Source organism: Etheostoma spectabile, chromosome 22, assembly GCF_008692095.1.
Source record: "Etheostoma spectabile isolate EspeVRDwgs_2016 chromosome 22, UIUC_Espe_1.0, whole genome shotgun sequence".
NCBI classification, from domain to species: Eukaryota; Metazoa; Chordata; class Actinopteri; order Perciformes; family Percidae; genus Etheostoma; species Etheostoma spectabile.
Genome location: NC_045754.1, coordinates 20,068,017 through 20,080,044, shown reverse-complemented (window position 1 = coordinate 20,080,044; position 12,028 = coordinate 20,068,017). Strand labels below are relative to the sequence as shown.

Below are 12,028 nucleotides of genomic sequence, written 5' to 3'. Positions count from 1 at the left end.
TCTGTCTCGTCTTGTCTTTAGTTTTACTTCCTGTGTTTTCCCGCCCCCTTGATTACCTGATGTTTTCCACCTGTTTCCCAGCCCTCTTGTCACCTGCCTCTTGTCACCTCGTTATCCTTTGGATTTAGTCTTTGTGCTACCCTTGTCCTGTGCAGAGGTGGGTAGTAACGAGTTACATTTACTCCGTTACATTTACTCCGTTACATTTACTTGAGTAAGTTTTTGCAAAAATTGTACTTCTAGGAGTAGTTTTAAATCACTATACTTTTACTTGTACTTGAGTAGATTAGTGAAGAAGAAACTGTACTCTTACTCGCCTACATCAGGCTACAATGAGCTCGTTATCGTTACTACGCGTCATTGTTTTACCCCCGCGTACGTCTCATTTTAATGTTTATTTTGACAGAGAGAGAGTCTTCCGCTGAAGGCTCTCCCACGTGACTGTGTTCCACCAATCAAACGGCGTTGTGCAGTCACGTGACCATACGTCTCAGCAGCGGACCATAGACTGTATATCTATGGGCGGACCATAGACTGTATATATCTATGGGGGGACCATAGACTGTATTACTTATGGCGGGACCATAGACTGTATATATCTATGGCGGGACCATAGACTGTAAATATATATGGGCGGGACGTGTTAGCTTACAGTCGTAGCAAAACAAAGAATGTCGCCAAGGCAGACGTGGAGGAACCCCCCCGCCTCATAGTGAAAGCATTGTTTACCTTTTAGGAAAAGTGTGAAACAGCAGCTACGTCATGCGGCGTCTTCAGTGTCGACCAAAAAAAACGGACATGTGAGCATTCAACAAGTCAACCTCTAACCTGAGGAGACGTAGCGGTGGTTTTAGTTTCTGCTGTGGAGAGGTGATGTTTGTCTTTTAGGTTACATAAAGTATGTTTTACACATGCAGTATCCATCCTCATTTGATGTGATAAGTCTCTCAAATAAGCTATTTTGTAATTAATAAATACATTTTAATTTATTTAAATGATTGGATGAACTATAATTTGCCTAAATATGATTATTTTGTATTTTTGTCGGTCTGATATGGGCGGAAGTATAAATCACAAAGTGACACAGTTAATATAGTTGTGGACTTAATAGGCAGCCTGGTAAGGGTTGCTCAATCTCTGCTGCACAGTGTACGTGCAATATTGTGTATAACATGAAGGCGGCTCTGTTCTATTCTATTGTATTCATGTGTGTCGCACTGTAGGAATCTCTTACTGATCCCTCCCAGCTGTGGCCTCAGGACTGGACTTGGTCCCTGGGTGCTGCAATATGGCTGCCCGTAGTTCAATCCAAATGACCCATTTCACATGAATAACTTGACCATGGAAGACTTTGTTCATTATGGGTTGGTGACTCCTACCTATTTTTAGTGTGGATCATTTTTTATTTTAAAGATTATTTTGTTTTTATGGACAGCTGAAGACCTAAAAAGGGAGAGAGAGGGGGAATGACAAAGGGCCACAGGTCGAGTCGAACCCCCAGCCACTGCGCCGAGGATTGAACCTCTATGCAGGGCGGCTGTGCTAGTTGGTGGCGTGTTGCCTACCAATCGAAGGTTGGTGTTCGAACCCTGGCCCTGCAGTCCCATGTTCAGAGAGGCTCCAAAATCGGGTAGCAGCTGTCGCCATGGTCCCGCTCCATGTTCTGTGATGCCATGTTCAACTGCTACACTGCAGTGCCCTGCTACGTCCTGCTACGTCCTGCTACGTCCTGCTGGGCCTTGTAATGCCGCACAACGTCCTGCTATGCCATGAACCGCTACAAACTACTAATTTTTCTATTATTTGTTATTGCCCTCTTCATTCTAACCCCAACCGGCCCGTCAGACACCGCCTACCAAGACCTGGGTCTGACCGAGTTTTCTGCCTAAAAGGAAGTTTTTCCTCGCCACTGTCGCACTGTTGCTTGCTCTGGAGGAGACTACTAGAACTGTTGGGTTTCCTGTAAATTCTGGAGTGTGGTCTATCTGTATGTGGTCTTGAGATACCTTGTTATGAATTGATACTATAAATAAAATTGAATTGAATTGAATTGAATGTTGAAGTGTCCTTGGGCAAGACACTGAACCCTGAGTTGTGTGGTTTTCTGGAGCTTTGAGTGGTTGTAAGACTTAAAACAGTCCATCTATTGACATGGTTAGAAAGCCGCAGACCACATGTGGATAATTTTGTCCTTATTACATTACCTTGGTACACTACTTGTTTAACCCCTCCAAATTGACCCCTTTTCAAAAAGTTTCAATATCAGAAATTTGGGTTTCTTTCAAACAAATTTTCCCAAAAAGTAACGTGGATGGTTCCCACAACGCGCTCACAAGTTAAATGCATAATCAGTTCAACACTTTCTTTATTGAATTTGTGTTTTTTTTTGGTCAATTTTATAGCATTTGGAGAAAAAACAATTGGTAAAACAACTTTAAAAAAAAGTGTAAAAAACAGAGAAAAATGTCAATAAAAGTGACAAAAATGTGAACAAATGTCAAATAAAGTGACAAAAATGTACAAATGTACAAAAAAACCCCAGAGATTGCAAAAGGCTCAGGAAAAAAAGTCACCAAACGTTGAAAAGTGACAAAAACACTGAGGGAGAGACACAAAGGGTCGAAAAGACAACTTTGACCTTGATAAAAGGCTTTTCATTTAAATTTGGACTCAGAAAAACTTTATAACTTAAAACCAGCATCATTTTAATCAAAGTTTTCTCTTCCATGATGAAAGGGAATATCCAGTGTAGATGTAGTAGCGTGTGTGAAAAATGAAAAGGGGCGCTCCTTCACTTTTACACATGATGTGCAATTAACACGCCATAGAGAACTCTTCAGCCTGCAAAAACAGTTTTCTAACACATTCTGTACCTCTCATTAGTAGAAAGGTGAGGCGTGTAAACGGCTGTCTCACAGTGTGCTGTGTGATGCATTGCGATGCGGTGGATGTGAGAAGCCATTTTGCCAACATGCGACAGCAAGTAGTGAACCAGTGTTATGTGGTGCAGACAGAAAACAGAAGTATACCTATGCAAATAAAGCCGCTTCAACGCTGTGCTGTCGGAGCGGGGAACGCCGCGCTCACAGCGAGTGTCTCAACCCCTCAGCGTCGAAGGTCAGCTGAGCGGTCGAAGTTTTAAATACCTCGCTGACTCAAGAAAGTGCAAGAAAGCCCCAGCGCGCCTCCACCCGCTGTGTCAGCAAGGACGTTTTAACTGTGCTTCCCCGGTACTCACTGAATCCGTACTCACCTCACAATCAGGATCTCACCCACCCCTCCACCAATCCTTTCACCATCAGCTCGGCGTCACAAGGTCCCGTTTGCTCGGAGAAACGTACACGAAAGACTCCTTCATCCCGACTGCCATCACCACGCTGAAAGGTCACACAGAGGCAACATATCTATTCAGTGTTTTTTTTTTTGTAGATGTTGCATGTAGCAACAAAAGTTTGTATTGTCAATGTTTTTGCACTGGTTTAAATGTATCTTATCTATTTTTTTACATGTTTTTATGCCATTTCAGCCAGACTAATTTACGTCACTCATGATAGACATAACGTTTTTATTATCTGAACATATTTCTTGTTCCTATGGCAAAAATTTCACTTTATGGTTTTTTTTACAACCTGCCCCCCCCCCCCCCCCCCCCGCTAGTGGCTAAAATGGTGCTAGGTGTAAACCGACCCTGGTTATCCTGCTCGCCTTTGAGAAAATTAAAGCTCCGTGGGCCGATCTGGAATCTTGCCCCTTATGACCCATAGGGGCAGATCCAGATTACCTCCCCTTTCTCTGCTTTCCCACCACCCATGGCTTTCAAACAAGCAGAGTGGCAGTTGGTCTAGTCCATGCCCTCACCCTCCACCATGCCCCCCCCCCCCCCCCCCCCACCCCCCCCCCTTAGTTTTGGGGTCTCAAAGCAGAGACCAAATGTATGGTCGTAATGTCCTGCTTTGTTAAATGGAAAACAAGGCTGCATTTTTCATGACTGAGTGGAACAAGGGGCAATCAATGGCACACAGGCAGGTGTGCGGGACACAGTTCGGTGACACAGTTTGAGGCAGGGCAGAATACACTTTGTCCCGGTGTCGACATCAGCCGGCGTGACCTGGCCACAGCGCTCAAGCCATTTTGTGAAGGATGACAATGTAGACCAGCCACAAAGCTGAAGCGAAGGAAACCGGTATTAGATTCAAATCAGTTAAACTGGCCAACTTAGCCTAAAAAAAGGTGGGTAATATATCTTGAATATGTCAATCGCTTGAATATGAGTGCGATTTGCTCACACTTGTACCTGGTCAACAGGCAAAATTCCCTTTTGTTATTTGACAGGGAAATTGCAATTCTTTGCTTGATTGTTACACCCCACCCCCCCACACCCACAAACACCACAACACTCCACAGTTCAGGAGCAGTCGTCAAAATAGTGTTAAATAAATACCTGACCTCTCTTTGCGTGCTGTCACAAAGTGTGTTTTACGTCCTCAGTTGCCATGAGCGAGGCGGCGTGTGCTTGTCTTCCCGTTGAGTCCGTTGACAGTATTGTGCACTGACCGTGTGGTGCAGTTGCCATAGTGAGTCTTTGCAGGTCTCAGTCTGTGATGTACATGCTTTTTGACAGTGCCGTTATCCCGGGGTGTGACATCTTTGAATCACCAGTAACAGATGTATTTTGTGTGTGACGAGTGCCTCAGGCCTTTGACTCCACTCTGCCTTTTTGCTTTGGACCCTCCTTTTTGGATTTCTGTGATGCCGCTGATTATTCCTGGTTTTAAAAACAGCACAGTGCCTGTGGGGCTCTCTAGCGCTTCTGTCTGCCGTCGCCCTCTTTCTACCTCTCTCACTGTCTTCTCTCTCCCCATCTTCCATTCATCTCTCCTCCTCCTCTCCTCTTCTTCCAAACTGAAGGCAACCTCACTGCCAATTTCATGGCAGCTAGTGAGCAGCGCAGCAGAAATTATCCACTGCAAAATTGATCTAAACAATCGCGAAGTGGAACGGCAAGAAAAGCAGAGAATGAAATTGTTTGAGTCTGTTACCTTTTAGAACTTGCTTTATCACCAAGAAGGAATTGGTGTGCATTGCTTAAAGGGAAGGCCAATAGTTTGAACTCGTGATATAGAGCTTTTTATGGTGCTGTGTACACACTCGTGAATATTGTATGTTTTTTGTGGGTAGCTTTAACCTGCATTTTCCCCCCCAGACATTCATTTCCTCTTCATTCATTCAAACAACCAAAGGGGCTGAAAGATGCTTTGTTTTCTCATTATTATCTCACACACCGCGCCATGCACAGAGATGTGTTTCTGAAGCTGCTTCTACATATACACTGTACACAATTCTGTCAGTGACCTATTTGCACCCCAACAAAGCGCGATGCTAAATGCAGTGCAGTTCTTCAACCCTCTGAGGTGAGAACGGCATCTCTTATTCTATTTTAATCATTTAAAAGCAAAAACAGACAGTCTTTTTTTGCGTCTTTCTAGCCTTACAGGGATTTTCTATCCGTCTGGAACTTGTGCCTTTGTTGGGGGGTTGTTGAGCAATAAATCCAAATTACATCCAAGATTTGTCCATATTGATCACGTTTTCTGTCATTTTTTGCCGCTACCCTCTGTGCTACCGTTTTGTCTAATGGCGGTTTTCCCACTGCGTGGTATCTACTCGACTCGCCTCGACTCTACTTGCCTTTTTTGCTTTACTGGCTTTAGCCTGAACTACTACCTCAGTCGAGGTTCCAAGCGAGCTGAGGCAAAACCAAAAGTGACTGAAAACCTGCAGACCGTGGTTGGTCGGAGAGAATCGTCACTTATCACTGCGTTTTTAGCAAACAAGAGTGCGGAGTGTGTGTCCGGAACAACCGCGACATTCAAAAAAAAAAATCTAGCCGGACACCGACAGATTATCTACGCTCTGCACTATTCTCACTTTTCAACTGTTCAATATTCAGGCCTATTAGGGCTTTATGTCGTTTCCAATATTGCACACTGTTACCTTAAAAAAACAAGACAATATATCAAAGAAAGTTTTTATTTAGCTTTTCAAGTAGCGCATCAAACCCTCCCGTACATCCCGGTCTTCTTCCTCTGCACCCCTGACAGTGTCCCCCCCCCTGGCTCTGCTGGCCCAGATGCATCCCAGTCGTTGTCATAAGCTCTCCATGACTCATAAAGATTATACGAAGTCCGCAGTGTCCGAACCAAGGTTTCACCGGTCGGACATCGCCCACCAGCGTCTGCGGCGGCGATTTTGCAAAGCGTGAATGCCTCTGAAACCACAACAGTACACATCATACATGTTTGTGGTGTGTAATCATGATTGCTAAAGTTCATGTACTTCATATAGCGTATAGTAAATACTGACCGGGGCCCCTAACACATGCAAATGAAAGCTAACGTTACCGGGAAACTTAACTTACCCTTTTGTGTCGCGAACAATAGTCATGTCGACGTCTGAACTCCGTCGGAATTCCCAAACTCCTGGTTTTTTTTTTCCAGCGGTGATTTTTGTTGCTTCCTTCAGCTTCTTTTGAAACAATTTTTTTTTTACCAGCAGTGGAAAAACGTTCCCCATGAAGCTGTGCGAGTGTGTTGACTAGACCCGACCGATAAAGGATACTGATACGTATATTTGGTTATTAAAAAATCCGACATGCCGATATATCGGCCGATCGGCAGTACATAAAAAAAAAAATCCAGAAACCCGTTTCTCTAACATTAGTTATTGTAGTTATTTATGATTTCTCACTAAAATAATATGATAATCACTTGTTTTGTTGTCACAGAGGAACATCAAAATATATTAAAGTTCTGATAAATAAAATGTATAAAATACAAATGCCCTCTGGTGACAAACTAGCAACGCTCATAACATTGTTGACGGTCCGTTTTATTTTTAAATATTAATTTATCATAACATTTGTCATATAAATGATTCTGATGATGATATTTATAAATATATATATCATATTTTTTTATTTTTAATCGTCCATTATAAATGTCGATACCGATAGATCGGGAAATGCCTAATATTGTCCAACCAATATACTGACCCGCCGATATATCGGTCGGGCTCTAGTGTTGACATTTTTCCAACCAATGGGAGGCAGGTCCGTCACGTTATGCCTTATATGGGCATCTGAGATCCAGTGAGAACAAAGATAGTTCATAGTGGGAAAGATAGATCACTCCAAGTCAGGCTAGTCTAATGTGATCAAAGATCATCTATTATCGTTCTACAGAGAAGAACGCACACTGTTTTGAGATTTGGATACATTTGGGCCTTTTTTGAAGAAATGTAAATAGTTTTCCTTTATATGAGTTATTGTTCATTATGGTGTTTTTTTTGCACTTGATGACTCCAATCATACAAGAGAGCGTTTTAGACACCACAAATGCTTGTCTAGCATTGCTGTTGGTGTGATATAAGTATATGATATTATTATTTTTGATTATTGTCATAAGGGCAAAAGCGTCTGGATTTATTTTTGAAAAAATATATGTATTTGTCAACTCTTAGGGTTAAAGCAACGCCACAGCACCTTTCCTCTTGGTCCGCCTACAGTTGGAAGTAGAATGTCTCATTCAAACTACAGATCCACTACCTGATCTGGCAAACTTGCATAGGCGTTATAGAAACAATTCAAGTATAATATATTACTACTGTGACTACTATTAGGACTTATTTCTACTGGCAAAAATAGGACGGAAAAGTTCTTTTTACCAGACATAAGGTTTACTTTAATGTTGTTACACATGATCCAAATACTACAGTACATTCATTGAGATTTAAAAGTTTTCTGCTGTAGTTTCTAGAGTAAAAGTTGAACTTATTCCACCCTACCTTCGATTTTCCTTTCTTGCTGTGCTCTTCTTTTCCTCAACCTGCCAAACACACACACCACACCCACACACTCCCCATTTTCCTCCCTTGCCCTCCTTCCCATTCCTCATCAGTGGAGGTTTCGGGACCTACCGCCGCAGTGCCATCTGGGCCAGGCTGATAAAAGCTCATGTGCCGGGCTGGCGATGCCTGCAGGTCTGCCTGAAGCCAGCGAAGCCTGACTTTCAAGGCGATGGGAGAGATTTGTGGCATGGCATGCCGTTAACGTGCTGATCCAGCCTCCCCCCACCCCCACTCCCCTCTGCACCACCTCTGTCTATCTGTCAGTCAGTCCACCGGGCTCTCACTTGGCCCTGCACTGGCCTGAATCCTCACTGAGAAAAGCGTCTTTTTCTCAAGAAAACCAACACGAGACGGATAACTTTGTGCTCTGTGATCTCTCTCAAAGCATTTGCTTCATGTCTCACGTTGAGAATACCGCTACGTGACCTCTTTAGAAGTTTCTGTCATGCTGTCCAACAGACTTGGGTGAACCAAGGCCTAATGTGTCAGGAGGGGAAAGACCATTCCCCTATAATCTGGCTGACAAGACACCGTGCTGATTCACAAACCTCGATCTAGACGGTATTTTTTGCTATTTCCAGATAGGTAACTGCTAGGCCTGGGCATATACATAATAATAGTCCCACAAGGGGAAATTCATCTGTTGTTATTACACACAGGCCTGAACTACACACACATGCTCAGTACCTATTCACTAACGAAGAATGTCAGAGGGAGGGCGCCCATGCAATGCCCCCCCCAGCAGTTTTCAAGAGGACCTTGGCATTGGCCGGAATTGTCCAGTCCGTCATACCTTGGTCCTATGTGGACTTGAACTCGCACCCCTCCGGTTCCCAACCTAACTCCCTACAGACAGAGCTACTGCCACCCCATGGATATTACACCAATATCTGAGACTAAATATGTGTCCTATTGATGGTATCGTAGTCTGGGGGCGGCCGTCACAAGGTTCAAAACAGTAGAAAAAAAAGGCATGATGAGTTTTGTGAAAATGTGATGCCATCACTCCTGTGTTTCATGCTAGACCTTTGACAGACGGCCCTAATGCCCCTTTTAGGCACCGATTCCCATGGATCTTTTGTATAAAAGGAAAAATATTTTCCTGTAGGAAGGCTCCCAGAGGCTTCCTCTTCCGTTTAGTTAGAAGAAGCAGTCTGGTTTCTTGTGATTGGCTCACTACATTTGATGTACAAATGCTTTACCTGCATTGCAGTGTACCCACACCACAGGACACATCAGGGAGCATCTAGTCCTCCAAGGTATTAGGAACATGTCCTGAGGCAGGGCAGGAGGCAGGAGAAAGGCCCCTCACCTAGCTATAGATCCTTGTGCCACATATGTCAGTGATTGGCTCATTGCAGCACTCTTAAAGCAACCATTAATCACACAGATAATCTGTTTGAACTTGGTTTTCAAGTAGATTAGGAAAAAGTGTCCTTCCCATTACTGGCTTTAGACTTGGCAAAAGCGTCCCTTATCCAAGATTACATTTTTTAGCCTGAAAAAGTCCTTGTGCAACTGAACTCTATTTTCTAAAATACATGATGTCTCGGCATACTAAAATACGAGTCAGGAATGCAAATGAGAAGGTGTGGTGCCAGCCCTGTTCATAGGTAGAGGGACTGTTTCCTCCCTCACTACTTGGAGCTAGCTAATCCTGGCTGGTGTGGTTTGATGGAGCTTCTGAAGAGACCTCACCATGCTACACAGAGAACCAACCAAAGTTATCTGACAAATGACCTTTATACCGTCTTTCCTCCTTTCCGTGTCCCCGTGTGAGCAAATGGAATCGTCCACCTTGTCTGATCTAGTTCCACACATGACCATCTTCACACTATCTTTCCATCCACCCATTGCTGTTAATGGTTTATTGTATGGCTTATTTTTTCTTATATTTTTTACTTCTATTGTTTGTTACTTTGCTCTAAAGGACTTGCCATGATGTGAAAATGTGTTATACAAAGTGTTGTTCGGACATTTTTTTTCACGATTATCCCAATTGCGTATTTACTTTGTTCTTAGGCCAGTTGAAATGTCTATAAGTGTTAAATGTGCAAATGTGTATAATGTGAAGCATTATAGCCATGAGCTCATTGATGTTAAAATCCTTATCTAATTTCATACTTAAACCTGGTAAGTCCTTAGGCAACTACGCTCTATTTTCTAAATACTAAGTCCAATCCAATCCACTTATTTATATAGCACGATTTTAACAAACACAGGTTTCCAAAGTGCTGCACAAATGATAATACAGAATAATAGATAACACATAAAAGCACAAATATAATAAGGTTAATAAAATAAAAACAATAAATGCACTGCCGGCATGTGGTAAAGGTATACACATAAAATCATCACTTACCTGGTGTTAAGCCAAATTAGGACGTCTCGTCCGCATACAGAAATACAGGACAGACAAAAGATGTCTTCTACTGGCTATGTATGTACGATTTCTGAAGCCAACATGTGTTTGGAGTTCACATGTGATTTATCGTATTACTTCCTCTTCCAAAATTAGTCTTATCCCATATACAATAATACAATCAGAGAATAATAGTTTTTCACCTTACGCCACCTTACTGTTGGTTTCTTGTTGTGATTTTAGCAATCTAGCCAGAAGTCTGTTTTCTCCCTTTGTAAATGTCAGTGTGTTCTTGGACTCTTTCTTAAAGCGATGGTTCCGATGATTTCACCCTAGGGTCCTTTGTCCCACGACCTCGAGCCAAACAACCGTCAAGAAGCTTTTTTTACCTGGGTGGGCGATTCAGCGTTAGCAGCTGATTAGCTTAGCAGTCGCTAATGGAACCGACTTTTTACCTCGTAAATTACCCCACTCATTGTTATGGTTTGGTGTTTTTGTCTTGTTTTATAGTTGCAGTCTGTTTCCTGTGTTATTTCTTACCTGGTTCTGTCCTGTCCTGCTTTTTTTGTAGGTATTTTTTGTCTTGTCTGTTTCCTGTTTTATTTTGAAGTCTGGGTCTCTGTCTCGTCTTGTCTTTAGTTTTACTTCCTGTGTTTTCCGCCCCCTTGATTACCTGATGTTTTCCACCTGTTTCCCAGCCCTCTTGTCACCTGCCTTTGTCACCTCGTTATCCTTTGGATTAGTCTTGTGCTACCCTTGTCCTGTGCAGGTGGTTAACGATACTTTACCGTTTACATTTACTCCGTTACATTTACTTGAGTAAGTTTTTGCAAAAATTGTACTTCTAGGAGTAGTTTTAAATCACTATACTTTTACTTGTCTTGAGTAGATTAGTGAAGAAGAAACTGTACTCTTACTCCGCTACATCAGGCTACAATGAGCTCGTTACTCGTTACTACGCGTCATTGTTTTTACCCCCGCGTACGTCTCATTTTAATGTTTTATTTTGACAGAGAGAGAGTCTTCCGCTGAAGGCTCTCCCACGTGACTGTGTTCCACCAATCAAACGGCGTTGTGCAGTCACGTGACCATACTCGTTCTCAGCAGCGGGACCATAGACTGTATATATCTATGGGCGGGACCATAGACTGTATATATCTATGGGCGGGACCATAGACTGTATATATCTATGGGCGGGACCATAGACTGTATATATCTATGGGCGGGACCATAGACTGTACATATCTATGGGCGGGACGTGTTAGCTTACAGTCGAGCAAAACAAGAATGTCGCCAAGGCACGTGGAGGAACCCCCCCGCCTCATAGTGAAAGCATTGTTTACCTTTAGGAAAAGTGTGAAACAGCAGCTACGTCATGCGGCTTCTTCAGTGTCGACCAAAAAAAAACGGACATGTAGCATTCAACAAGTCACCTCTAACCTGAGGAGACGTAGCGGTGGTTTTAGTTTCTGCTGTGGAGTGATGTTTGTCTTTTAGGTTACATAAATATGTTTTACACATGCAGTATCCATCCTCATTTGATGTGATAAGTCTCTCAATAAGCTATTTTGTAATTAATAAATACATTTATTATTTAAATGATTGGTGAACATAATTTGCCTAAATATGATTATTTTGTATTTTTGTCGGTCTGATTGTGCTTGTGTTAAGAATAATCAGCGTTACTCAACAGTTACCACTACTTGAGTAGTTTTTTCATCAACACTTTTTTACTCTTACTCAAGTAATTATTTGGCAACC

The 12,028-nt window shown here is 42.6% G+C and overlaps 1 protein-coding gene across 1 annotated transcript in view; it reads left to right on the top strand.

Annotated features, from left to right (window-relative positions):
* The window catches only part of adarb2 (adenosine deaminase RNA specific B2 (inactive)), a 292,008-nt gene that overhangs the window by 251,221 nt on the left and 28,759 nt on the right, over window positions 1–12,028 (top strand). The window lies entirely within an intron of this gene.